General features: G+C 39.0%; 1 protein-coding gene and 1 long non-coding RNA gene across 5 annotated transcripts in view; one reads left to right on the forward strand and one right to left on the reverse strand.

Annotated features, from left to right (window-relative positions):
- The window catches only part of CACNA2D3 (calcium voltage-gated channel auxiliary subunit alpha2delta 3), an 869,947-nt gene that overhangs the window by 617,727 nt on the left and 224,325 nt on the right, over nt 1-27,895 (reverse strand). The gene's annotated exons all lie outside the window — the stretch shown is intronic.
- LOC141991409 (uncharacterized) lies at nt 18,954-27,849 on the forward strand. The gene is made up of 3 exons (XR_012640363.1): nt 18,954-19,060; nt 27,098-27,190; nt 27,622-27,849. It is a non-coding gene; the product is annotated as an uncharacterized LOC141991409 (long non-coding RNA).

Here is a 27,895-nt window from a genome sequence, read left to right on the forward strand (position 1 = left end):
TAGAGAAGTTGTGGAATCTCTGTCATTGGGGGTTTTTAAGAGCAGCATGACAATCACCTTCCAGGGATGGTCTAGATAATACTTAGTCCTGCCTCAGTGCAGGGGACTGGACTAGATAATCTATTGAGGTTCCTTCTGGTCCTACACTTCTATGATTCTATGTCACCAAAAAGGAAATAAACATTGTTTAACATCAGAAGGTTCTTGTCTAACCCTGTACAGGAGAGACAAGGAAGGTGGGGTAATATCTTTTATTGGACCAACTTCTGTTGATGGAAAGTAAAAGCTTCACAGAGCCTCATCTTCAGGTCTGGGGAAAGAAACCAGAGTGTCTGAGTTAAATACATTTTGGGACAGATTGTTAAACTTAATGGGTTAACGCATTGTGGGAGATCACTTAAACTCAAGTGGGCAATTAAGGGTTAGCAGATAGTAGGGCATGTTACAAGTTGTTATACTGTGTCTGTTGACTCCATGATGAATTTAAGTTCCCAGGCTTGTCTTTTGAACGTGTTGTGCAGGTTTCCTATGAGGACAAGAACTGAGAAATCAGATATGGAGTGATCATTTCCAAAAAAAGAGTTCACTCACAGAGAATATGGGGTTGTCATCTTATTTTTCTGTGTGAGTTCATTCAAGAGTGCACTGATTGGTTTCACCCACATAGTTGTTGGGGCATTTGTTGCACTGGATAAGATACACCACAATTGTGATAGGCACATGTGGGACCCAGGAATTTTGAAAGGTGTCTTATGGGGTATTGATCATCATAGCAGTAGAGCTGTGTCTTGTATTTATCCCAGACATTCTTAGTTTCTTTCCCCAGATCTGAAGAAGAGCTATGTGAAGTGCTTGTACCTTTCACCAATAGAAGTTGGTCCACCTGGTCTCTCTCATATCTTGGGATAAACATGGCTAGAACAACACTGCAAATAACCCTGTATTGTCACATTCAGATAATATTGTTCTCGTTTTCTCCTCTGATGAAATACACAGTTGATCTAATTCAGTGCTATTTAAATAGGGTACAATTACACTAAAGCCAACAGAATCATGTCCATTTATGCCACATGCCCATTTGGCTGTAATGATGACCAATGGACAACATATAACCTACAGAAGAAATCTATACAGCATCGTAAGACTACACATCACTAGAAGTATATGCTCCTCTGGTGTTCCACATGTACAACAAATTTCTGAGTATAACAAAACTGTTACATCCTTACAGCGAGATAGCAAGAGTTAAACTTCACACGTTCCTACTGAGGTCTACAATAAGTAATACTGAGGGGTGAGAAACCTGCTGGCACTACAACTGCCAACACTCAGGGAGACCTGATTGCACTCTTCTGCAAATAAGCAGAGCAAATTACTGTACTGTAAGCTGGGCACGGACTAGTAGCACTTATATAGGGGTGAGCAGCGATAAAAGGTTAAAGACTTTGCACAGCAGGCTATCAAACTGTCAAACATGTGGAAGAATATTTTTTCCTGCTCTTGTTTCAAATGTCTTACACCAAGGCAGACCAGAAACGAGAAAAACCCAGAATGGAAAAATGGATATTTTCAGGAGGCCAGCTTAAGGAAAAAAGATGAACATATTAATATTAGAACTACTCACATGTTATCCAAATACCCACAAATTCTAACATGCAAGGCAACTGGGATCTTTCAGCGCAGCTATCATTAAAACCAAGATATACCATCGTAAGTACAAAATGACATAAAATGACAGCACAAATGACAATAACATACAAACGACCGTGTTCTCCAATGGACGTCTCAATTATGATAGAAGGTTTTCTGCATTTAAAAATAGATGCTGGTGGTAAGGTCAGACACTCTCAACAGCCCCACCCTGCGTGCATGTGGATATATTTACATATATGAATATATCTGCATTCATGTAAGTCTACCATACTGGAGCTTGAAATTTAAAGCTAAGATTCAGCTCACTTGTTTATTCAAACAAGGGCTGCAGCTGAGCATCCGATATTGGAACTAACACTAGAGGGATCTACATTATATGTTTCTCTTTCCCTCCCCCTTAAGCCCCAAATTAAACTAATTGTTTTTAGTCAGACCTATCAGTTGTTTCACTGTACTTAAAAATGAGTGCAATATAAGAAAAATATTCTAGGTCATCTGTACTGAAGCACAGAATGTATGCAGCGAGATTAACAGTAAATTTGTTCTTTTGACAATTCTAGTATCATAGGCAGGCTGTGTTATGATGCATGTTTCAACTACACAGATGCACGTGAAAGATATGCAGATATTTTGCCCCACAAAATACACTGGAAGAAATACACAAAGCAGTTTTTGCCAAGTTACAAAAGACCTTGAAAAGCCATTACCTAGAAAAGTTATCAAGACCTGTGATGTTTCATGATATATTGTCAGCTTGTCTAGATGAACAGTTTGTGCATGACAAGCTGGGGTGCAAAGCTACAGCACACTAGCATGTCATGCACTAACTGTCTGTATGGACCTTCATACTGCACCCTAAAAGATCCCTAGTGAACTTTAATCTACTCTTTGAAACCGGAGTCGGTTAAAGTGCAGTAGGGAACCTCTAGTGCACAGCAGCAGGATTCACAGACAGAGCATGGCACACTTGCGCACTGTAGATTTACACTCCAGTTTGCCGCATGCAAACTGTTCATCTAGACAAGCATGTGTATGACTACAATGTGCAGCGGACCTTGTTTCTGCAAGTTTTCCTGCTTTATTTCTCTAAAAGTGGCATGACCAAAGTTTATAAGAACACTTTGTATTCAATGCGTATACACCAATCACAGATGGCATGATCCGTTTCTCATTTTTTAATCAGATGATAGCTGTAGAACACTTGCATATGGTTTTCACACATGTAGCATTTCCCTAGTTTCTTCGGGTGTTTTGTGTTCTGAATCTGAATCCTTCCTGCATCATCAGATATTACTTGGGGCACTAATCAGATTTCGCCATCTCTGTCTAATATGCTATTTGCCAGAATGGCTTTTCTTTTCCCCCCTAAGAAGACGGTGTTGATCTATTGCTGAACCCTCAATCTGGAGGACCAGTGGACTGCTTTTCACCTAATTCCTTTTCTTTGGCCTGTCTGGCTTGGGTGGCTCCATCAGGAGTTAAAACTCCTACTAGCATAGCTCTTACATTGCCGGAACACCCAAGCCTATTGATGAATGCTGGTTTAGGTGCATGTGAGGCTACTGGGGGAGATGGTATGAATGACACCCAGCTCTAGGTCACCTTTTCCTAAGACCCAGGAAGGGTGGCATGTTGCCTTTCTGAGAACCTGGTTCAGACAGGGTCTGGGGCTTCTTAAGAAAAGCATCCACTTCCATGATGGTGTCAAGACCTAATTACAGGGAGGGATTTTTTGTTTTTATAGCCTCTGAAAGTTCATCCTGGTACATTTTGTTGCTACATTACTACCTCAATCAGTCAAACATCTAGAAAGGATTACATTTACCCAGGCACAAATTTATCACAATTCAGTACCAAGGTTTGCTACTTCATTTAAATAAACAGAAGCTATTCAGAGATCAAGAGGACCTGCCACTTTTATCCATTATTCTTCCAGCTACTAAGGCAGTCTTTGCTGTTTGCTGGGCAAGGAAGAGGTTCCTACATTCTGGATTTGAGCAAAATACCACCAAAAACTAATATTAAGTCTCTAGACTGAAACAGAGAATCATATTCATTCTATTAGCTTCCCCCAAATTTATCGACACTTCTAAGGCATGTAATGTAATGTGCATTTGTTAAATTCCAATTCTGCAATGTACCTTCCCCCTTAAAAATTCCCCAAACTTTTTTTCCAAGTTAAATAATCTTTTATTTACTGTGCAATACCAGTTTTGTAATGGACGACCTTTGAATGCATACATTAAATTTTTTCAGAAGTGGACATAAAGCTATGAATCTAATCAAAAGTTCAGAATTAATATGTCACGCCAAAGGGCAATATATTTTTCTCCTTAAATCATTTTAGTTTGTCTTATGGAGAATCCTTTGTATTCTGAAATCCTTTTAAAATGTGCAGTAGCAAAATGACTGACGCTAAAACTGAAAATGTTTAAAACTCTACAAGGTGCATGAGGTAGTATCTTTTATTGGGCCAACTTCTCTTGGTGAGAGAGAAGTTGGCGCAATAAAAGATATTGGCACACACCCGCTCTTGACTCTCTAATATCCTGGGACTGAAATGGCTACAACGGCACTGCATACGTACATAAAACTTTATAAGGCAAAATCAACCTCTCTTTCTTTATTCTTCCACCCCATCAGTATGCACCACATCTGAGATCTGAGAGTGGCAGTAGCAGCATTCTTACTCCACTAGCACATTGCCCTGGACTTCCTTACATCCAGTGGTAAAATCTCTCTTTATAAAAATATGACTTACAAAATTACGGAAAATACCATTTACGAAATTATGGAAAATTACCCAGAACCACATGATGGATGTCCATAGGAAGATCCACCTAAATTTTCACTGTGTCCCTAGTCTCCGCTTTTGGGGGAAGATAATTGTGGGGAAACTGGAGTCCTCAGATCTCCTTGGTCACTCTCAGCTTCATTCTAGCCCATGGCATGTGACAGAGGCTCCATTTGTTTCCGAAGCCCAAATTCAGGAACACATCCCTTATTCAGGACAACACTGCACATGTTTAAAATTAGAACATGCTCAAAGTGCAGTCCTGAATAGGCACATTCTGTTGATCAACACTGCTTTAGGTGCATGCGAGGCTACTGGGGAAGATGGGTGTGAATGATAGCCAACTCTAGATCACCTTTTTAGCAGTATACCAGTCAGGTTGGTGTGTTGCCTTTCTGAGAACCTGGCTCATATAAGGACTTGGGCATCATTAAGAAGAGCACTCCTATTCAGTAAAGCACTTAAGCATGTGCTTAGAGTTAAACACATGCTTAAGTGTTTTCCTGAATTCAGGCCTTGGATGAGAATCAAGCTGATTGATGCTCAGTCCTAATATGATGATAAATACAAATAGTCAAAGACAGTCTAAGTGCATAGTTGGTGAACAACCCATAAGCTACAGTATGTTCATTTTGAGCAATTATAAACAAATAAAAAAAATGTTCATATTTAATTTGTTAACACAAAAAGATGCTAATTCAGTGCATAAATTGCTTGCTGAGAACTTTTCACCCAGCTCCAGTACTTCCAATCCACAATAAGCTGTAAAATATGTATAATAACATTTAGATTGTTTAAAGTGAAATGTGAAATTATAAATACTACCTATGTTTTTAGCAGATTCTCTTTTTAAAAAAAATTATAATATTGATATTACTTTTGACACTTCTTTCTATATAAAATTCCAGCACACAGAGACTACAGGTTAATTTGTCACACAATTTTTGATGCATCAACTTCATGTTAGGGAGCTGTCATTCACACACACATTCAAAGGACAACTTGAGGTTGCTGCAGCTTGAGTTAAGCTAGATTGAATCAGACGATAAAAAAAATTATTTAAATATTTTTTTTCATCTGTGTACCATGGACAAAACAAAGGCAAGAATAATTATTAGGTATAAATTCTAAAAATTCATGTATTAGATGGATGGCTATTTATGGACATAGAAGATGACACAAACCCTGCCCCAACAAGTTTACATGCTATGGACTGGCTACTGCAAACACTCAATGCAAGCAGGCCCAATGAAGCCATGTAAAATATTTTAGCCTGTAGGTTGTTAGCAAACTATCAACTTCTATTGCATTTAAAATCATCTGGATATACTCAATATACTCACTAACTACCACTGCTATTATTTTAAAGCAGTGGTCCTCCAAACTGTGGTCCCCGGCAGGGTGCAAGCAGATTTCATTACAGGTAAGGGGGGGGCATGACAGAAAAAGTTTGGAGACCACTGTTTTAGAGTTTAGTTACCATGCTTCCTGTTCTACAAACAGTAGACATTAGAGTCCATAATGCAAGGAGTTTACGACCTAACAGTAGTCCACAGTGAGACAGAATTATATGCCTCCATATATCTATAATCAATATTTGAATGACACTTTTCATAAAGCTTTTGCAAGAGTTTGTATATGGATGTCTGCACATTGGGGGTTAAATCAGTCTCAGCATGAGCGCTCCTGGGTCAGGCAAATGTGAGTTTTGCTTAAATGAGGGATGTGAGATTTGACCAACCATGTATTACTCAACAGACATTTGCAAGAATCACTCTAGCCACTGGAAGCTGCCACAAGAGACACTGCAAAAGCCAAGCTTGTTAACAATAAATTAATATTCTGCCCCCCCTTCAATATGTAGAACCTATTTTTGAATAGGCTGTTTCATTACATTTAAGTCTACATTTCTATAATAAGTTACTCTCGTTGTATTCTACACCATTCTCTTTACCATCCAAAAACCCCTAAAACCACCCCCCAAAACACTAGCAGATTAAATCTGCTAGTGCACAGAATTCCACTATTTTAAAATGAATGGATGAAAAAGCAATTTGGTTTATTCTCACCAACCTAAACTCAGAGTCTTCTCTAGCGAGTTTCCAAGATACATTCAATGTCACTTCAGCCAACAAATCCTTTCTAATTTATCCAGCTAAAAAAGTAATAAATTGACTTGTAAGCCATAGGACAGCAAATCTGAGAAGATAAACTCATGAATACCTAATCCACTTCAAACTTTGCTTCAGATTAGCTCAGCAGCTGGTGTGCTGTGACCACTGCTTATTACACTAATCAGAATAGTGTCATTGCTATCTAGTACTCCCATGCCTCTTGGTGGTATCCAGACGTTCTCTCTCATCGTATACTTAGATTGCAAGCTTTTTGGGGCACCGGTTGTCTTTTTGTTGTATGTGTGTACAGTGCCTTGCACAAGGGGGTGCTAATCCCTGATTGGGAACTCTAGGGGATACCACAATGCACAAATATTAAATAATAAACTTCACAGCATTGTGCATAGGATCAAGCATTACTACTTTTGTTTGTTTCTAGTAGTGGTGTTTCTATCATAGGAGCTGATAGCAATCCCAGACTGTCTAACAGCTTCCCTTATAAAAGATTCTGACCTTTTTCTCTGAGAACCTCTCACACCTCTGTTCTTTGCAACAGGCCTTTGATATTTGGCAGGTGGGTGCCCTCAGACTACAAAAGTGATTTTTCTTTGTCCCATGAAATTCTGTTCAGCTTTTGTTTAGATATATAGAGTGGATTTCTTCTTCTTTTTAAACAATTTCCCTTTTCTCACTTGCATTTGTCAGAAACATTTTGGCAGACCGACAAAACAATAACATGAAAATCCTAAAGCTGAGCTGGCACTAACACCACCACACCACACATTGGGCTGGGAACAGCTGGGAGCTTCCAGAGCAGCTGTAGCAGGGTCAGAAGCAAGAAGAAAGCCAGCCTGGATTCTTCTTGCTGGACCCAGTTCATGGTGTCAGTGGCCTACGTCCCCTTCCGGGGGCACCACATGAGACAGGAATCTTCAGAAAGGAGAGCACAGAACAAACCTGAGTGGGCTCCATTCACCCAATAAAGCACCCCCTCTCCAGTTCAACCACCTGGCCACAGCAACCGATTCCTCACCCACCCACTGTGGGCAGCGCATGGGATAGAACTTTCTCAACTCTCAGCGCTGGGGGGAGGAAAGAGATGGTCCAGCCTCCATTCTCCAGACCCAGCAAACAACATCAGCAGCCCCGCCACCCTTAGGGGTACAACATGGGGCGGGAGCTCCCCCAGCTCCACAGTGGGGAGGGAAGAGAGCGGGCCAGGTCCTTTTTCCCCATTCTCCTTTCCCCTCTCCATCTACCCCTGTACGATGACCTGGACCCAGCAGGCCATCCTCCTCCAGGACAACACACTTCTCCTGCTAGCAGCAAATGTTAGCTCTGTAGCTCAAGTGCTAGCAGTCTGTGCCTTTTTCCTTTAACCAAAACTAAGAAATAAGAAATAAGTTACAAGTAACTACATTAAAGACCATTATTTAAGTTGCAAAGTCAAGCATTCAAATGCCAGGAAGAGCCAAATTTACAGTTGCACATTTATTTTGGCCTTTAAATGTATGCCATATGATATGGTCTTTAACTATATCAGGGTGGCCAACCTTTGGCTCCGGAGCCACATGCGGCTCTTCAGAAGTTAATATGCGGCTCCTTGTATAGGCACCGACTCCGGGGCTGGAGCTACAGGCGTCAACTTTCCAATGTGCCGGGGGGTGCTCACTGCTCAACTCCGGCTCTGTCCCCACTCCACCCCTTTCTGCCCCCTCCGCTGAACCTGCCATGCCCTCGCTCTTTCCCCTCCCCCTCCCCGAGCCTCCTGCATGCCACGAAACAGCTGATCAGGAGGTGCGGAGAGAGAGGGGGAGGAGCTGATCAATGAAGCTGCCTGTGGGCAGGAGGCGGGGGCTGATGGGGGGCTGCCGACTTATTACTGTGGCCTTTGGTAATGTATACTGGTAAATTCTGGGTCCTTCTCAGGCTCAGGTTGGCCACCCCTGAACTATATAAACACATGCTAGTTTTCCCACAGGATCCCTGCATCGTTCAGTACACAGGATGGGCATACAAGGAGACCCAATTAACATTGCACTGGCTTCTGTAAATCAAGCATTTCCTAACTTTCGAGTACCTGACTTTGTAACCTAAATACCGTGCTCTTAATGGGATTTTTTACATGTAATCTGTACTTATATTAATGTTCTCATGTTGCTATAGTGCCTCAGGGAATCTGTTATGAGGCCATACCAACATCATGGTATTGTTACAGCCCTACAGATAGCACCCTAGGGCATTAAAAATCCTCAGGAAGACAGACCCTAACCCCCAGCAAATGCAAATATGCAGTCCCTATTAAATTGCTCCAGGAAGCCTCATCCTTGTTTATTTGTTTTGCATAACAAATATTTTTTATGGCCCTGCTCCTAACTATTCCACAACTCCTACGGGAATTGTGTGTCTCTGGAAGTTATGTATGCAAAGAATCAACCTGTATGTTGCTAACTGTTCCCATTACTAGACTTCAGCGGCTCAGTCCTTGGCTCCATACATGCAGTGCCTGGCAAAACTCAAGATCATGCAAAGGTGACTTAAAGGTGGCTTTGTTCCACTACAGTCATGTGGTCACTGTGCAGCTTGAGGGATGATCTCATTGTGCAGCTATCAGCGGCCTTTATCTTGGCCCTATGCCTTGTGAGAATTCACCTGTAAGCACCAAATCTGACTTTTTGATAGCTTTGCACTGGTTGAACCACAAAAAGCTGCCCTTATGCAGATGAGAATCAGGCCTTATCTTATTACGGGAATTAGCCCAATGCTGTACAGGGCTAGAAGAATGCAGCTGATCACCAGAGTTACAAACTGAGGGGGGTGCTACTGCACAAAAAGTACGTCAAAGAAAATGTCTCATGATAGTGACCAAGGCAAAAGTCCCCTCTTAAAAGAGAGATACTTGGGTAGTCAGGGTCAAACTTCAAAACAATTAACATGGAGAAAGAATATGCAAATCACAAAGCACTTGAGGGGAGTTGCTCACAACATTAACTTTTAGTACTCATTATATGATCCCATGGCTAAAAACTAATGTACTGTGAATTATACACCACTTCATTATAATTCAAATGACTTTTTGTTCCTTCTTATGCTTTTACTGTTTGGTATATTAAATACCTCTACTTTCACTATATAATATAATATGGTGGCAATGTTCATCAAATAATACTTTAAATACAAAATATTCAACAAGCTATTGTGGTTGAATACTATTCAGATACATTATTCAGCAAACTTTGCCATTATACGTATTGAATTACTTCTTGTATGGCAAGGGGAACAAGCACAAAACATAAAGACCTAAGATATTCTTTAAGGGACAAAAAACCCCACCACCTCTTCATGATCATCATCATCATCTTGTGTGTCGCTTTGAAAACTAGGGTTCGTTGGAAAGTACTTGAGAAGAAAAAACACCATTTTATAAACTTTTTTCTTTTTCTAATTCTTAGATGCCAATCAAAATGCCCAGTAACATTAGGAAGCATATATAATATGTTAGATTACTGTCTTTAGTGTAGCCTGAGGTGTAGATTGACTTCCTGTTTCATTTATAGAAGATTCACAAAATAGCTTAGCCAAATACCAAATACTAATTTTGAATATCCTCTCTCCACTTGGCCTCTTCCTGATATTCTCCATCAAGATTGAATTTTGTGATACTCAAAAATGAAAAGATCTTTCAAACTGTGGGTTGTTTCCCCCTTTATGCCGTATCACCCTCTTTAATACAGATTGCAATTTCTGTTCACCAAAATATTAGCACACCGACTGGAAAAATACCTTCTTGATCTAAACACACAATCAAATGAGTCCATCTCAGAGAGTCACTTGACATTTTATACTAACAGCCTAAATGCCAGAAGTTTTTTCAACGATATTGGGAAGTTCACACTCTGGTATCACTTTGAAAAGAACTTTTGTATCAAAGCAGGGAATGGAGGTTCACCCTTTTATCTACTGCCTCACCCTTTATCTAACAAACTTATCTAACACCTCCTCATGTTTCTCAGCAGTCAACTAATGCCCTTTACCCCTCTACTTTCTTTAATTATAAATAACACTTCTTATTTTGTTCTCAGAAAACATTTTTCATTCATAAATATCAAAGCACTTAAGTTTCATTATCCCCTTTTAACAGCCAGGAAAGGAGAGGCATAAATAGGTGAAATGAATTGTCCAAGACCACAGAGTCAAAAATAGATCCTGTGTCTGAGAATGGACCACAGTGAATTATGCCAAGACAAATTAAGAACAAAATTATCTTAAATAAATCTACAGTACAAAACCCAGACCTAGGTCTAAGTCTGCACCCAGACTTTCCGAATTCGATCAAAACCTGCGCATTTGGTACACATAAACCAGACAAGTAACACTCTTCCACCTTTTCATTTAGTTGTGTTTTTTCCCCACAAAATAAGGGGAGAACAGGAAAAAAAGACAAAGCAACAAAAAAGGAAGGGAATGGGAAGGGAGGAAAGGAGAGGGGGAAGGGGCGGCAGGGTGAGGAAAGGAATGCAATGTCTTGGTTTCCATCCGCTAGTAATTAATGAAAGGTTTCTAAAATACTAGACCACATCTTTTCAAATTTGTCCATTGTCCCTCTTCTCCCAAATGTTGCCTGCTCTTTAGTTGCCAGGTCAGCGAAGTCACTGAGGCAAGCTTCTATCCCTGGAGCCATCTGCTCTTCCAACTAAACAACATGAGTCATTTCACTACAAGTGCCGCTCTAGAGAATCAAAGCTCTCTGTGAGAGGGAGAGTTTCCAAGATGATGGGCTATATCCCAAAACAGTTCTGGAAAATAATTTTTAAGGCAGTATCCATCATCATATTAATCCTCCGACCTACCTCTAGCCAAAAGGATTGTATCCTAAGACAGTCCCAAAGCATGTGAGCCAGTGTGGCTCCAGGAAACCTATGTCTCCAGGAGCAGTCTGTTTTGGAAAGACCATGTACTGTATGCAGAGACCAATGTGAATTAAATTTTAGAGTCCCGTCTTTGTGTTCATCCATCAAAGTTTCTGCCTGTCCCTGAAGGCTTGTCTGTGTAGAAGAGGATCTGGCCGTATTACTTTATTTTGAGCAATAACACAAGGAATAATCTTAGTATTTCTTAAACTAACCTGGAATGTTTTCTAAACAATTCTGTAGAGAACTAGAAGTATCTAGTTCACTACTGCAGTTGCATAATTCTAAGTCTGTATACACAGAAGTCGATCTCTCAATGGATTCTTAAATGACTGGGTTTTGATCTGTCATGTATGAATCCACGTGGCAGCTTTAAGATAATAAACAAACAGCAACCCATTTAGTCTTCTTTCCAAAGGAGATAAATTTAGGGGGGGAAATAGTATTTCAGATTAAATTGTAACCCTTTTCAATGTCTAAGTGTAGCAAAAAGTATGTAACTATTCCAGCACTCTTGGAAAGACAGACAAACTTCTCAGCATGCAATCTGCCTTAAAAGTATTTTTTCTCTAACTCTTCTGGTTCATTCTTTCTGTAAAATAAGGTAAGTGCCAATCTCATCAGTTCTTTAACATTTTAGAAATCCTCAACAAATTTTTTCTCAGGGCAGCTGGAATCCATTGTCTGTGTGAAATTTAGTAGGGTTCTTTGGTTCTTTTTGGAACGATGGACACAATATGTAGGCAAAAAGAGTAGTATATAATAGGGTTTTAGCAGATTTAAAACACTGAAATGTCCATATTCATATCTTTGCCTCTATGTCAGTTTGCTGCTTCAAATTCAATTTATAGCTACTTTCACTATTTGAGATTTTTTTTTCCCCCCAAGAAGTAGGTTGTACTAATTGGTTTGATTGAAAATAAGAGGCTTTTGTTGGAGTTGTTTCAGTGCTCCCATTAGCTTGCTACTCTGCTACACATCAGACTGTTCCTACAAAAAAACGGGGATTATAGTAACTGGGGATGAAGGTTTTGATTACAGTGCGGGTTTATCCTGACCTCAGTTACGGTAAATTAATGTAAAAAAGCAAATACATTGTAAATGCATACTATTCTATCATTCCAGTTACTGAGTAAGGACAAAGGGTCAGCATCTGAGGAAAAAGGATACAAAGCGCACTACATCCAATGTAATTGCAGTGGTTGGAATCAGCTGAAGTGTTCCTCATGAAAGTCCCCAAGATGTGAACTCTTCAGAACTGGAAGCAGATCATTCTCATGAAGTTTCCTCAGCTGTGGAACTCCCTCCCTCTTGTTGTCTATTAGAATCTGTTAGCTGACTTTCAGCCTGTGGTGCTAGGCTACTCCTTTTTGGTCAACCATTTATGCTTGAACTTAATCTAAGATTTAAGAAGTTTTCCTCCCCCTTCTTCCTCCTGCCATCTAGTGGGTGGGCGTGGTTGACAGGTATCTCTGGCTGTTATTCCTGTCCAATGCACAGAACTAGTGCCAAACATCTCATTCAGCATTCTTTCATTCCCTACATATTTGCTCAGATACATCACAAAAGATAAAGGTATTTTAAAGTAGGCAACTACAGTGTTGCAGGTCTGTTGGATAAAGAAGAAATCTATTATGTTTCATCCTAAACCCCTTTTGCTCAATAAATTAAGTTAAATTGTTGACATTATTCCAAAGGGCAGCATTTAATTATGAAAGTCTAGCCCCATATCCTTTATTTTAAATGCAAATGGTTGAATCTCAACTGCACGTTAAATAAACTAAATCACATTCCAAACAATGTGAAATATTGGAATTACCCTAACACACATAATTATCAAAATTAATTATAGACTGTGCAGCTCGTTAGCCATTGTAATACTATTTTGATGAAAAACAAGAACTCATTGAATAGCATGTAAATGAGAAAAAGGAAAATTATATAATTTTTTTAAATTTTGCTGGACTATAACACTTCTTAGCCAAACCACTGACTTCCTCACTTTCATTATAAAAAGAAACACATATTTGAACTATTGAAATCAAAGAGCGTTCCCTTATTGAATACAGTAGGAGCAACATCTGACCAATGTCAGCATTCAGCTAGCTTTGGAAATAAATGCTTGCCTTTCTAGTGCTTATTCTGTGGCTCTGAAAATTGATAATCTGCATGGGACAGAGGCAATGCACTTTTACAATGCACAAAGCGGAGAATTAAGTAATGATTACATGTTGCTAGACGGTTGCATTAAAACAAACTGTTGCCTCAGTAACACTAAATTTAAGTGAGTGGCTGTGCGTGACCGGGGTTAGTGTTTGTGCTGGGTGTGGCAGCTGGGTCAAATAATTCATCATCTGTGCCGTCTCCCTAATAAGCAATGAAATGGGTGCATGCAAATTAGCTGTAAAGTACGCTAGTGATTGGTTGAGTTATGGCTGATATCACAACCGTCTAGGGCCGTGGTTCTCAACCGCGTGTATACGTACCCCTCAGGGCAGGCAGCGGTCTTCCAGGGGGGTACATCAATTCAGCTAGATACTTGCTTAGTTTTACAACAGGCTACATAAAAAACACTAGTGAAGTCAGTACAAATTAAAATTTCATACAGACAATGACTTGTTTATACTGTTCTATATACTATACACTGAAATGTAAGTATAATATTTATATTCCAATTGATTTTATAATTATATGGTAAAAATGAGAGAGTAAGCAAATTTTCAGTAATAGTGTGCTGTGACACTTGTGTTCTTATGTCTGATTTTATAAGCAAGTTGTTTTTAAGTAAGGCGAAGCTTGGGGTATGCAGGACAAATCAGACCCCTGAAAGGGGTACAGTAGTCTGGAAGGTTGAGAACCACTGGTCTAGGGCTTTTGGCATGGCACAAATTCAAAACTCAGCATCAGTGAAGTAAAAAGGGCTGAGAACTTAAAAAGTGGACAGAAATAGACCACAATACCCAGTGATAATTCAACTTGGTGATACAGTAAGAACATAAGAACGGCCATACTGGATCAGACCAAGGGTCCATCTAGCCCAGTATCCTGTCTTCCGACAGTGGCCAATGCCAGGTGCCCAAGAGGGAATGAAGGAACAGGTAATCATCAAGTGATCCATCACCTATTGCCCATTCCCAGCTTCTGGCAAACAGAGGCTAGGGACACAATCCCTGCCCATCCTGGCTAATAGCCATTGATGGACCTATCCTCCATGAACTTATCTAGCTCTTTTTTGAACCCTGTTAGAGTCTTGGCCTTCACAACAGCCTCTGGCAAATAGTTCCACAGGTTGACTGCACTCTGTGAAGAAGTACTTCCTTTTGTTTTAAGCCTGCTGCCTATTAATTTAATTTGGTGACCCCTAGTTCGTGTGTTATGAGAAGGAGTAAAGAACACTTCCTTATTTACTTTCTCCACATCAGTCATGATTTTATAGACACCTATCACATCTCCCCCCAGTCATCTATTTTCCAAGATGAAAAGTCCCAATCTTATTAATCTCTCCTCATACAGAAGCTGTTCCATACCCCTAACCTTTTTTGTTGCCCTTTTCTATATCTTTTCCAATTCCAGCATATCTTTTTTGAGATGTGGTGAGCACATCTGCATGCAGTATTCAGGATGTGGGCGTACCAGGGGTTTACACAGAGGCAACATGATATATTCTGTCTTTTCATCTATCCCTTTCTTGAGGATTCCAAACATTCTGTTCGCTTTTTTGACTGCCGCTGCACACTGAGTTGATGTTTTCAGAGAACTATCCACAATGTCTCCAAGATCTCTTTCTTGAGTGATAACAGCTAATTTAGACCCCGTAATTTTATATCTATCATTGGGATTATGTTTTTCAGTGTGCATTACTTTGCATTTATCAACACTGAATTTCATCTGCCATTTTGTAGCCCAGTCACCCAGTTTTGTGAGATCTCTTTGTAGCTCTTCACAGTCTGCTTTGGACTTAAGTACACTCCCATTTACCCGAATTCCCTTTCCCAGAAAATCCTAGTTATCCCCCATATAGACCAGTTAGTCAGTAACACACTAATAACTTCTCAATTAGTCTCTTAGCACCTTTTAGCACTTATCAATAGCTTTGTACTTTCATTACTTGTGCTTTGCGTTTTATTAAGGAGTAAAAACAAACTTTATTAAGTTTCTTAAAACTACTGTGGACATAATTTTAATACAATTTTAGTGTTTTAATAAATTCAATTAAGCTGTTTTTTACTCTAAGTACAAAGACGCTGATTAATGCTAACAAGAGCTAAGAGGCTAACTGAGAAGTCATTAGCAGGTGATTAACATAGGACTACATACAGTGAAACTGCAGCTCAATGCACTTCCATGTATTCCAACGCCCAGCTATATGAAGTTTTGGATCTCCCCTGGCTATTCAATAAACAGAAGTGTACCGTATTCTGAACAAAAAGCTTCTCCAACCATACTTGTAGCTGCTTCCATTGCTTCACAGTGACTTTACAGACATTTTAGGTTTCAAAGTGACACAGAGTGGAATTCTATTGTAAAGACAGAGTGCCCATCACAATAACAGCTGGCTGAAAGGTATCAGGTAATATGACGACCACTGTGAGAACTACACCTGCCTGCACCTGTCTCCTACAAAATGGATCAAATCAAGTTGCTCGGAAGGGTCTAAAATTATTCAATGGAGAAATAATGCAATTTCCCCCATAACCTTAATGTTACACTGACTTCTAGTAAATGTAAACATGGATAACCATAAAGGGACCGTGCTAAAGTTTTCAAAAGTACATACAGTTTCATCATTATTTCTGTTCTTATGTTATTATGCCTTTCCTCTTGCCTCACTGGGAAATGGCCTACCTTGATCATCACTACAAAAGGGTCCGTCCCCCCTCCCCCCGCTCTCCTGCTGGTAATAGCTCACCTTAACTGATCACTCTTGTTACAGTGTGTATGGTAACACCCATTGTTTCATGTTCACTGTGTATATGAATCTCCCCACTGCATGCATCCGATGAAGTGAGCTGTAGCTCACGAAAGCTTATGCTCAAATAAATTTGTTAGTCTCTAAGGTGCCACAAGTACTCCTTTTCTTTTTGCAGATACAGACTAACACGGCTGCTACTCTGAAACCTGACAATTCAGTGTCAATTTCTTCATTTGTCGAGTTATAAGGAATATTACTGTTAGTTAAATAGCCAATCCCTAAATTCAGCACACAGACAAAATATGCTTCTTAGTTTTAGAAGCATGTCACAGTCATCTCCTTAATTCAGCAAAGATTCCTTAAGCAATGCAAGTAAACAAACACATCTGTGATTATGGCCATGGGAACAGAACAGGAAATAGGCTGTTATCTTCTCCAGACAGACTCTTATCAACACATCCATTAAAGCACAGTAAACTGCTACCAAGGATAAACTTACTGAATTTTAACTGCATTATTGATGTAGTGCTGAAGAAAAGCTTTAACCCATGCTGGTAAATATCAATGTAAATGTTACGTGAATAGGCATGTCACTAATGTATGATATTTTTCATGAAGATATTAATATTCCTAGCTCAATCCATTAACACTGCATGCACTCTTTACTACGGGCCAATCCTATATTGCGTTGTGTGCCTTTAACTCCCAATTAAATAGGAGTTGAAAGGGCTCAGCATTGTGCAAGAGATGCTCAGTATCTTTCAGGATGCAGCTCCTATTCAAAAGTGGAAAAACAAGGAGACAAACCAACCAATGATTAACTTTGTTTTTATAAACAGCAGAAATATCACACCACACATAGACCTTTTCCATCCCCCCCCCCTTCCCCCTGCAGCAACCATAATTTGTCCTGAGGATCTCAAACAAATGGCCTATTCAGTTTGCTTTTTGTCCTTTGTCACTATCCTGCTATTAAAGTGCAAATTAAGCATGCAGGATAAATTACAATTTGTCTAGAACCAGAGATATTGATGGCTGTTTAGTTCACAAAAGCTACTGTAATCGACTCACTACTAGGTGGTGGTTGTTTTTTAAATCACCATGCCTTTTGGGTCCATTACTTCATCAGTTAATTCGAACATACTTTTCCAGCTAAGGCACATTTTGAATATTGTAATGTTTTTTCTGGATAAATTATTATCCTAATTATCTATCAGAGAGCTGCAGGCTGTCACATGATCTGCAGAAGACAAACATTTAATTTGATTTGATAGTTTACTAGAAAATCTAAAGAGACTTGTAGTCACCTCTACCTTCTAGTAGATTTAGGGTTTTGACCCTCAAGGATCAAAACACAGCAATTTCTTGTTTTTTTTTTTTTTTAAATGTTTTCCAGACAGCATGCCAATACTATAAAGAAGCGTGAGCAGTTGGACTATCCCCATAAAATGTGGTTATTGTCACAAAATTACCACATCTACATAACTCCTTCTAACCTAACCCTTTGTATATTCAGAGTCATATTTGATCATTCATTTACAAAAGAAAGTGATGACTGCTTTTTATTTTCAGTTAGTTATGAAAGAAACATTTGGATTCCACTCTGATTCATGTATCATTAACAGAACTGTTAATGAAATTCCAGTTAAAGAGTCTTCATTAGTGATAATGACCCATGAACCAAAAAGAGCCCAGCCTGACCTTCAGACTCCAGGAGGAGTTTGCAAGGCTATCGAGTGAGGAAAATAATCTTTTATTTTAAATTGAGCACATTTGATGTGGAAGTCGTGAAACACAGGAAGCATCAATGTCATTTTTGCACATTGGTCAGAATATAAAACATTTTACTAGGTCTATTTCAGAAGCAGTAGTGGAAATGCATATACAGGTAGTATCTTTTTAGAACCATGCGGGCAGGGCTGCTCAGTGCATCTGTGCTTTGCTCAGGCAAGTAGGACAACAGCACTGCACATGATTATAAAAATTGGCCATGGGCAGAGGTCATCAGTAAACCAAAAAAACAACAACAAAAACCCCACCCACAGTCTAGCTTCTCAGTTGAGTGCTCAATAATCAGCCTACAATCAGCTGCATTAATACAAAGTAGAAACTAAAGTTTCACACAAACTCTTTATACTCAAACAACTGAACAAATGGCATAAATGAACGATGCTGCGCCATTCTATCTTTTGAGATTGAAATTTACATATATCTACCACCACAGACTGCCGATATCATGTGACTGCAAATAAAGTAGTGAAATGCAATGTTTTTCAGCAGAGTAGTGAAAACGTGACAATGGGAGAATTTGTTTTTAGCTCATTCAATGAAAAATGCTTTCTAGGAGTAGCAACTGTGAATCTCCATTTTAGATGTGTTCAGGTTTCATAACCATTCTCTTTAGTAACTGCTGAAGTTCAAGCACCTCCAATTTCTAGTTTATGGAAAGATGACAGTGTGAACAAATCTGACTAGCCAACTGATGTGAATACACATGGATGAGTCAATGTCCATTCTTTTCTGTTTCACCTAGTGGCAGAGTATAAAAGCAACATAATTCACTGCTCAGCAGTTTCTCAACCAGCTCTTCTTGCATCAGATTTGAAGTAACAGAAGAGTGTCATCTCAACAAGTGCACACAGAAAAACTAGGCCACTACCGTCTCACGGAGACTAAGGTATTCCATTCCCTTTATTGGAAGGATCACTACATTTTTCAGTTTCAATTTCAAGGATGGAAAGAGGTATATCTTTATCCTCCTTAGCTGTTTTGTTTGTAAGTACAGATGCAAACGATCAAAATGTAATTCTTCAACTACCTTACTAGAATGAATTTCAAACACTAAGATCATTTACAGAAGCTCTTCAGAAGTAATATAGTTAAGATTTGTCCCAAAATTAATAACTCCCCCCTTTGTGTATAAGCTACATTGTGAAGGGAAATTGTTCCCTGATAAAACAGCGAAGAGGAACTATTTCCTTAATCTTTCCAAACCTAACATATGCAAATACTCCACTGTAAATTCTGTCCATATCACAGGATTGTAAAAGCCTCAACCCCTGGGGGAAAAAAATGTACATCAGCTCCTGTAAGTTCTGTAATATTTAGAAATTCGCATGCGTGAAAAAACACTTCAAAATTGCAAGTATATGCAAGAACATTTTTGAACTCTTACTTTACACCTTGCTGTTCTCTGAAGGGAGGGAAGGGGAGAGAGAGAGAGAGAGAGAACGCCAAATAATTTGAAAGAAAAAGCAGGCATTCAGAAAAACCCAGTGCAAAAGAAAGCTGGCTTTGTGCTTAGTTTAATAAGATAAATTAATTTTAAGGATCGGTGGCAGTAGTATAATATTCTAGGAATTTACTAACTAAAACTTTTTTATTTTAAACAAAATGGACTCTTGATATAAAGAGCAAAAGCATGTAATGGGAGTGTTCATCCAAAAGTGCTAATTGTGTATTAAAACTGTACACACACTACAAGAAAGATTCCATAAATGTTTGTTCATAACTTTTTTGAATATGTTTACTTTAACTGTGTTCACAACAACTCTTGTATGAGCTTTACATGAATATTCTAGCAACTGAGTTTGCAAACAGGCTTACTTAAATGGATTTTCCCCAAACAGCATATACTTTAAGCAAATATTGAAGTAGCCATTGCAAGGATTCACACCAGATTCTAAAAGTTATGTCCAACTGTCTACAACTAGATCAGTCTAGTTTCACTTGCCAGCCTGACCCACATGGAAACAAAGAGAACATGAAAAGATGAATACAGAATCAGGTTTTTTAAATGCTTTTAGTTTTATTACGTAAGTGGCTGTGTTCTCAGTAAAAAAAGGAAATGAAAACACTAATATGATTTTTATCACAAATTAGCACATTAAGCACACTCTCAATTTTAAAATAATTGTGTTAAAATGATAAACAAAATGCAAAGCGTTTGTAAGTCCAAATGCTCAGCATGCTCATAATTGAAAAAGTCAGTCTAAGCTCAACCACACTCTGTTCATTTGATGTTTGGGAATGGAGGCACCTTAGAACTCACCAGTCTCAAAATACAAACAGGAACACACTAAAACGAAAGCCATTAAAACAGAAGGAAGGAAGGAGAAACATAGTAAAATGATTTTTTAATCCAGGAGAGTAGTTTTATAGTCACTGTGACAGTGAACAGAGAACTAGTGAAGTGACCGATGAATAGGAGTAGCATACTCCTCCAGTCCTGCACCATGCTGAGTTTCCCTTCATCTTCTAATTACTTGATGCAAGTTGAGAGGACTTCTCACTTCATAAAAAATGTTATGCACCATGTATCTTAGGCCACAGGTTAAGTACCTGGCCACAGTATCATTCTCCACCTTTTGTAGCCTTGCCACATAGAGGAAAATATCAGAAAAAAAAACACACACTGTAAAAAAAGTAAGTCTATTCCTGTCCCCTTTACACACACAGCTCACCTGATGGCAAGACAACCACAGGGAATGCTACTTGATAAAATACTACTATAGTGACTTCAAACAACTGAAAGTAAAAATATGCAGAAGTGCTTTCTGAAGACCAGATTGTTTTAAGTGAATAACAGATCCACTTAACCAGACAATTTATTATATATATCTTGAATATTTTAAAAAGTGTTTACCAACAATTGTACAATAGCTTTTAGACTAATGCAAAGAAAGAAAAAAAAAAAACATTTAGCACCGGTTCTCATAAATAATTCAAAGGTTTCATTTACCATAAGCATGTCTGCTATTTATTGTCAGTAAATAATGTATCAGGCATATACTGTATGCTATTTTCTACAGCAACTACTAAAGAGTATCAGGAAGCCATCTGTGTTCATGGTTTTGTCAATCAGGACACTCTTGTGTGCATGCATAAAATGATTGCCAATGAAGACATCTACCTAGGCAATGGATGGAAATGACATCTTTTAATGTGAAATTAAGTAAAAATTATATAAAGTGCAACACAGATGAGGATTTTGAATAGCATAAATATTCATAACTTGCAAACCGACAAAGCATACCTCCGAAACCATAGGAACCACTCTATGAAAAGAGTTGGGTCTTCCACATTCAATGTGCCACTGACAGGTGAATTTGCATAAGTGCAAATTAACATTTCAAAAGCCTTGTCTTTGCTAGCATTTTTCAAGAAATCACTCACCATGGCAGTGCAACCAGTGCAGCTTCACTGATTGTAGCAACGGTGGAAGTGTGAACATAGCCCAGGCTCAGATGGTTTTACTACTACTGTTTCATCTAAGCCCATCTACACTAGTGCTCCCACTGTTATCGCCAAAAAATGCTACTGTAATAGTCAAAAAGAAGCTGTTTTAATTTTTTTAAGCGCGGAGCTTGCTTAGTGTAGTTATAATTTACAGGTTTTCCAACAATACACTGTTCAAACTTACTGCAAATAAGTCTTCTGATGCAGAGGAATCCTCTGGTCTGGCTCATCAGTAAGATCCCAGAACAGAAAATTCCTTCTATGTGTGAGAAAAAGGATTACTGTACTAACAAAAGCTAACCTTACAGTTATCAAAAATGCTTTTGATACCGTATCTAATCTGTCAGATTGATAATCAAAATAGCTTAAGCAGAGCCCTCTAGAAGTCCATTTAGTTTATCTTTATATATGAATTTTAGTGGTGAAAATACATTTTAATGCTATAAATGAGTGTGTACTTGCAGAGCACCTGGTTAATATTATCATTTTCTGAAACAAATAAAATACGTAAAATTTTACATAAGAATGGCCATACTGGGTCAGACCAAAGGTCCATCTAGTCCAGTATCCTGTCTACCGAAAATGACAGGTGCCCCAGAGGGAACGAACAGAACAGGTAATCATCAAATGATCCATCACTTGTTGCCCATTCCCAGGTTCTGGCAAACAAAGGCTAGGGACACAATCCCTGCCCATCCTGGCTAATAGCCATTGATGGACCTATCTAGTTCTTTTTTGAACCCTGTTATAGTCGGTCTTCACAGCATCCTCTGGTAAGGAGTTCCAGAGGTTGACCACGCGTTGTGTGAAAAAATACTTCCGTTTGTTTGTTTTAAACCTGCTGCCTATTGATTTCATTTGGTGACCCCTAGTTCGTGTGTTATGAGAAGGAGTAAAGAACACTTCCTTATTTACTTTCTCCACATCAGTCATGATTTTATAGACATCTATCATATCTCCCCCCAGTCATCTATTTTCCAAGATGAAAAGTCCCAATCTTATTAATCTCTCCTCATATGGAAGCCGTTCCATACCCCTAAACATTTTTGTTGCCCTTTTCTGAACCTTTTGCAATTCCAACGTATCTTTCTTGAGATGGGGTGACCACATTTGCACGTAGTATTCGGGATGTGGGCGTACCATGGGTTTATACAGAGGCACTGTTATTACCTATCCCTTTCTTAAGGATTCCCAACATTCTTTTTTGACGGCTGCTGCATGTGTTTTCAGAGAACAATCCACAAGGACTCCAAAATCTCTTTTTTGAGTGGTAAGAGTTAATTTAGACCTCACCATTTTATATCCATCACTGGGATTATGTTTTCCAGTGTGCCTTACTTTGCATTTATCAACATTGAATTTCATCTGCCATTTTGTTGCCCAGTCACCCAGTTTTGTGAGATCCTTTTGTAGCTCTTCGCAGTCTGCTTGGGACTTAATTAACTATGTCAAACCAAGAGCGTGGTTTCTTGTATAATCTCACTTTACATTACTTGATTTAAATGGTCTAATAGAAATTCACACAAATTATCAAAAAGCTGTCCTTGAGCACTCCAGAGAGAATTATGTTGACTATACCATGGAGTAGACTTAAGGATGCAATTGTACCAGATTCAATAGAATTTTTTTACATTATTTTTTACAATATACTTATTTTAGTTTGTTTAGATTCTTTCTCTATTCTTTATGGCTATGTAACACTAGACATGCCTGCATGTATTAGGCATAGATCTGTACACTTGCCTCCCAGTATTACACTACATTCTTGATTCAGAACAAGTTTAATTCTAACTACTTGTTAAACTAATTCAGTTCTCAATCAAGCTACATTCTATGCTCACATGTTCCTTTTGTCGAGCCCTGTCACCTAAATGGCAACATCTGTATCATTTTCTCCAAGATCTCCTAGAAAATTATCTGTAGCCAGCTTGTGCTTAACAGTTCATGAATAATGTGCAAGGTATTTTGGGAGCTGTAGTTCAATAAACACAATTTCACCTCAGGAGAGTTTAATATGAACACCTGTTTCCCTCCCAGTATTTCCCTTCAGTAAATAATTGAGGATAGTTTAAAATTCCAATGGAAATTGACAGAAGCTTAATTTTTAAAAAGCATATTTTCCTATACTTTTGGAGATCTGTTTCGATATTTCTAGCATCTGATTTAGGAGCTGTAAGAAAATGCCTAAACAAAACTAAAACAAAAAATTATGAAAAATGCATGGTTTTATACCATCTGTGAGATTCTTGAAGGCTCATGTGAGAACAATGTTTCCAGAGTATTTTAAGGCAATTCAGCCCTAGAACAGTAAAGGCCTGGTAAAACCAGGGCCAGAGGAGTGTAGCGTGACCCTGCTACTCATTAAAAGATAGGAGCAACAATGACCCAGATGGCAGCTCAGTAAGACCTTCCTAGCTTCTACCCCAGGAGCCCCCCCACAAAAGAATGGATAGGAGAAGGCATCCCGCTGGCCATCCCTGAGTTTTGGATTCCACATATATCCAAAAAATACAAGTTGTGCTTCATATTGACCAAACCGGAGTTAAATTCACTCAGACCTGTGTGAAATGTTTCTTGGCCAGCACATTAATTCAGTATTAGTTAAAGTCAGCATTAGTTAAAAGTTAACCATCACACAGTATGCTGTATATACTATTCATAGGTAAGTCACATCACCCAGAGCTTGTATTTGTGGAGGTTCTACATGTAGAATGGCTGCAGCATCAGGCTCAGTGTGTATGAAAAAATTTAACCTACCTATGAAGGTATCATTTAGAGTATATTTATGCTACAGTGATATACTTATAGAAAACCACTGTTCTACGCCCTGGCAAACCCATTTTACAGTAGAAGACAGCTACAGCAGAATATACTTGCTACAGATCATCCAAGTGTTTAATCCAAGGTATTACAATGCTGTACATTTGTAAGAGACTACAAACAAAATAAGATGCTCCTTAAGGACTTCTGTGGTGCTTACTGTCTCCAGGAAACACTGGGATATAGAGGTGGGCTTTGCACTGTGCCCTTTTAGTCAATAAACTAAGGCACTGATCCTGCAATCACATATGCATGTGCTTCACTTTGGTGCCATGAAGAGTATCACACTAACTTCACTTCAACATGTGCAAATGTTTGCACAAAAGCTCTACCACATTAAAAGAAGAAGCAAATTCCCAAGTCATTGGCCCCCTCCTCTACTGAGAGCACCCTACACCAGATCAATGACATTTAAATCCAAAACAGATGCAGATACAATTGTTAAATGAAGCAATAACAATGACAGGGTGAAGAAAGTCCAGGAATCGTCACTTAGAAGTCATGAGTCAAATGAAATCTCATATCAGAGGATATTTAATAGTAAGACCCATTCTGTCACTAGGAAGAAAGCTCTAATTCAACTAAAGCTAGCAAAATCTTTAGATCTCCATGAAGATATTTAAAAATTTGCAAATAATATCTTTTAGCAATGGAGTAAACTCAGGACAAAATTAAACATTTTGCTATAGACCATCTTGTTGGGAATCTTATCCGCACTAAAATGTATGCGAAGAGAGATGCACTCTCCCATCATGAAAAGAGTATTCTTGAGCACAAGCAGAACAGCATAATTATAAGTGCTCTAAAAACAGAATCCACATTACAGAGCCAAAGCATAGAGGTAATTTTATTGGGAAATTAGGGAAAGAGTCTGGCTGTCATTTTCAGTGCATGTAATCATAGAAGAATCTGCGATACAGCTACGAACAAAACATCCTTTTGAGGTTTTTGGTCCTGTATCTCAGCCAACACAAAAATCCCTATTAGTTGCAGGCTGCTTCTAAAACCTCACTTGCTTAGTTTCTCTTTGGCTATCAACACTGGCTGGGAATTTACCATGTGAAGCTCAGACGCTAAAGAGTGATGATACAGAAAATATATTTCATCTAGCTGTATTATCAGTGAAGCCCACATAACAACACAACAAATAACCTGCAAATTGCTTCAATTAAAATATATTACTGATTAACTTTTAAAATGCTTTGATAAGCAAAAATAAACTGGAATCCATATCTAAAGCTCCAGACCCTCATTCTAAACCAAAATGGATCATATTTGCACAGGAAAAAACCCTATCAGCTCGTCAAAACCAGGAAAAAAACCTAATTCCATTACTTTGTGGAGAAAAGGAACTATACATGGATTTCTAACACCAACATACATTAACAGACTAAGACTATGTTTACACTGGCAAGTTTTTGCACCAAAAGTTATACCACTTTTATTAAAGTACTTTCATTAAAACCGCTGTTGCATGTCCATGCTCGCTCCTTGTGTCACTGGAGCACACACACTAGCAGCTCTTGCAATGACAGAGCAGTGCACTGTGGTAGCTATCCCACTGTGCAACTGGCCACAGGGTGCTTTGGGAAGGGTTTGCAATGCCTCATGGGGCAGGTACAGCATCACATGATGCAGGTTTCTCAATCCCATAGTTCCATGGGCATCCTAGATTGCCAGCAGCTTTTCAACTCAAGTGTGTGGGGGAGAGTGTGTGAGAGGGACCTGGTATATGGTGGGTGTGGAGGGAGGGAAGACAGACAGTGTGTGTTGGGGGAGAGTGTGTCAGCATGCTGTCCAGTCCTGCGGCAGGGGGAAGGGGAGACCCCAACCTCAGGCCCCGCCTCCCTCCCTGGCTCTGAACAGCACAGTCTCTCTTGCGGTCACACACACATATCCACCCCTGCCTGCCTGCTCTGTTTGTACTGGGAGAGACAGCAGTAGCATTCCACGTTAATCATTTTCTTTGTGTCCCCAGAGCAGAGCAGCACAGCAAGTGTTAAATAAACTTCTCCACAGAAACTTCATACTGTAGAGACAGATAATATGGAAGTAATCCAGAGTTATCAACAAATATCAAAATAGTGACCATTTACTGTTGCGTCTGAGCAAGCCATGAAGGTTAGAGGGGACTCCACTAACAGACATTCCATCCCTGCGGTCTTCTGCCAGTAAAACCCAAGACAGCAAACACCCTATTATTAACTATCATCTCTCAGATGGCCTGGTGTCTGATGATTACTCAATAGCTTTAGGCTATCTTTGTGACACTCCCTCCAGCCCCCAGAATCCTCAGATGGCTCAGCAACTGGTCAGCTTCCCAATGCAGATTAAAGCACCCTGTGTCGAGTCTTTGTTATGCAAGGATTTGGGGTACAGCTGCAAAGAAAGCCATACAACTCTGCAGAGGAGTAGAACAGGCAAAATGGCAAATGCAAGCTTTAAAAGAGGGAGTCAAGAAACTGTACATGTGGTTTATCATATAACAGAATATGAAGGATGGGCCTGGCAGAAAAACCTAAGTCAGACAGTAAGAAAAGGTGCCAAAAACTTTCAAGAAACAGACAGCCCAGATGGCAGTATACCTGGCCATATAAGGTTCATGCAACACTGACATCCATCCCATAAAAATAGTCACTTCTGTTACATATTTCAGAGCTGGTCAAAACAATGGAGAAATATACAGGAATGGAGGAAAGTTCCTGCACATATTCAAACAAGGACTAAATAAATTTTCAAAACAGAACAGGTGAGTTGAAATCCTCTTTCCTTCAAACACCTGAGTGCATAAAGAACTATACAGGACTTAGATCGTATTACAATCTTCAGAGCAATTTAAAAAAGCTTCAGAAGATTTGAAACCATCAGGTTATGTGGTAGCTAACTTATGCACAGTAACAGAATCTGCATTAACCCACCTGTTGCCTGTTTGTCTCATTCACTTGTGGCATTCTGCCTCAATCTGGTCCCTGATCCTGAAATGATCTCTGCATGGGTAGACTCCTGCACTTGGTTGGAGATCATTGCAAGAATAGGGCCTTGGACTGCAAAGCTCCTACATCAATAACAACTTCCTCATATTATATGGGGACCATGTATCCCTACATTACATTTTATTCATTTATGAAGTGCTTTTTTTCTTTTAAATTTTAAATTGAATTCTCTCTCTTATAATTTCAGGAGGAAACTCTGATCCTGCGGGAAAAAGCAACTCTGAAGCAGAAACACCACTGAATCCAGTTTTTAATCATACAATAGAAAGAAAAGCAGAGAACCAGTTTATAAATTTTTTTCCTGCTCTGCACACCTTAATTTTGGTGTTCAATAATTGTATATTTTCACGATGACAAGGAGTTAACAGTAACTATAGATCCAAATACAGCCAAATGTACATTCAAAAAGAGAAAGGGACCCATTATTTTAAAAACCAGGGATACAACTATAGTAATAAGGC

This window comes from Natator depressus, chromosome 7 (genome assembly GCF_965152275.1).
Source record: "Natator depressus isolate rNatDep1 chromosome 7, rNatDep2.hap1, whole genome shotgun sequence".
Classification (NCBI taxonomy): Eukaryota; Metazoa; Chordata; order Testudines; family Cheloniidae; genus Natator; species Natator depressus.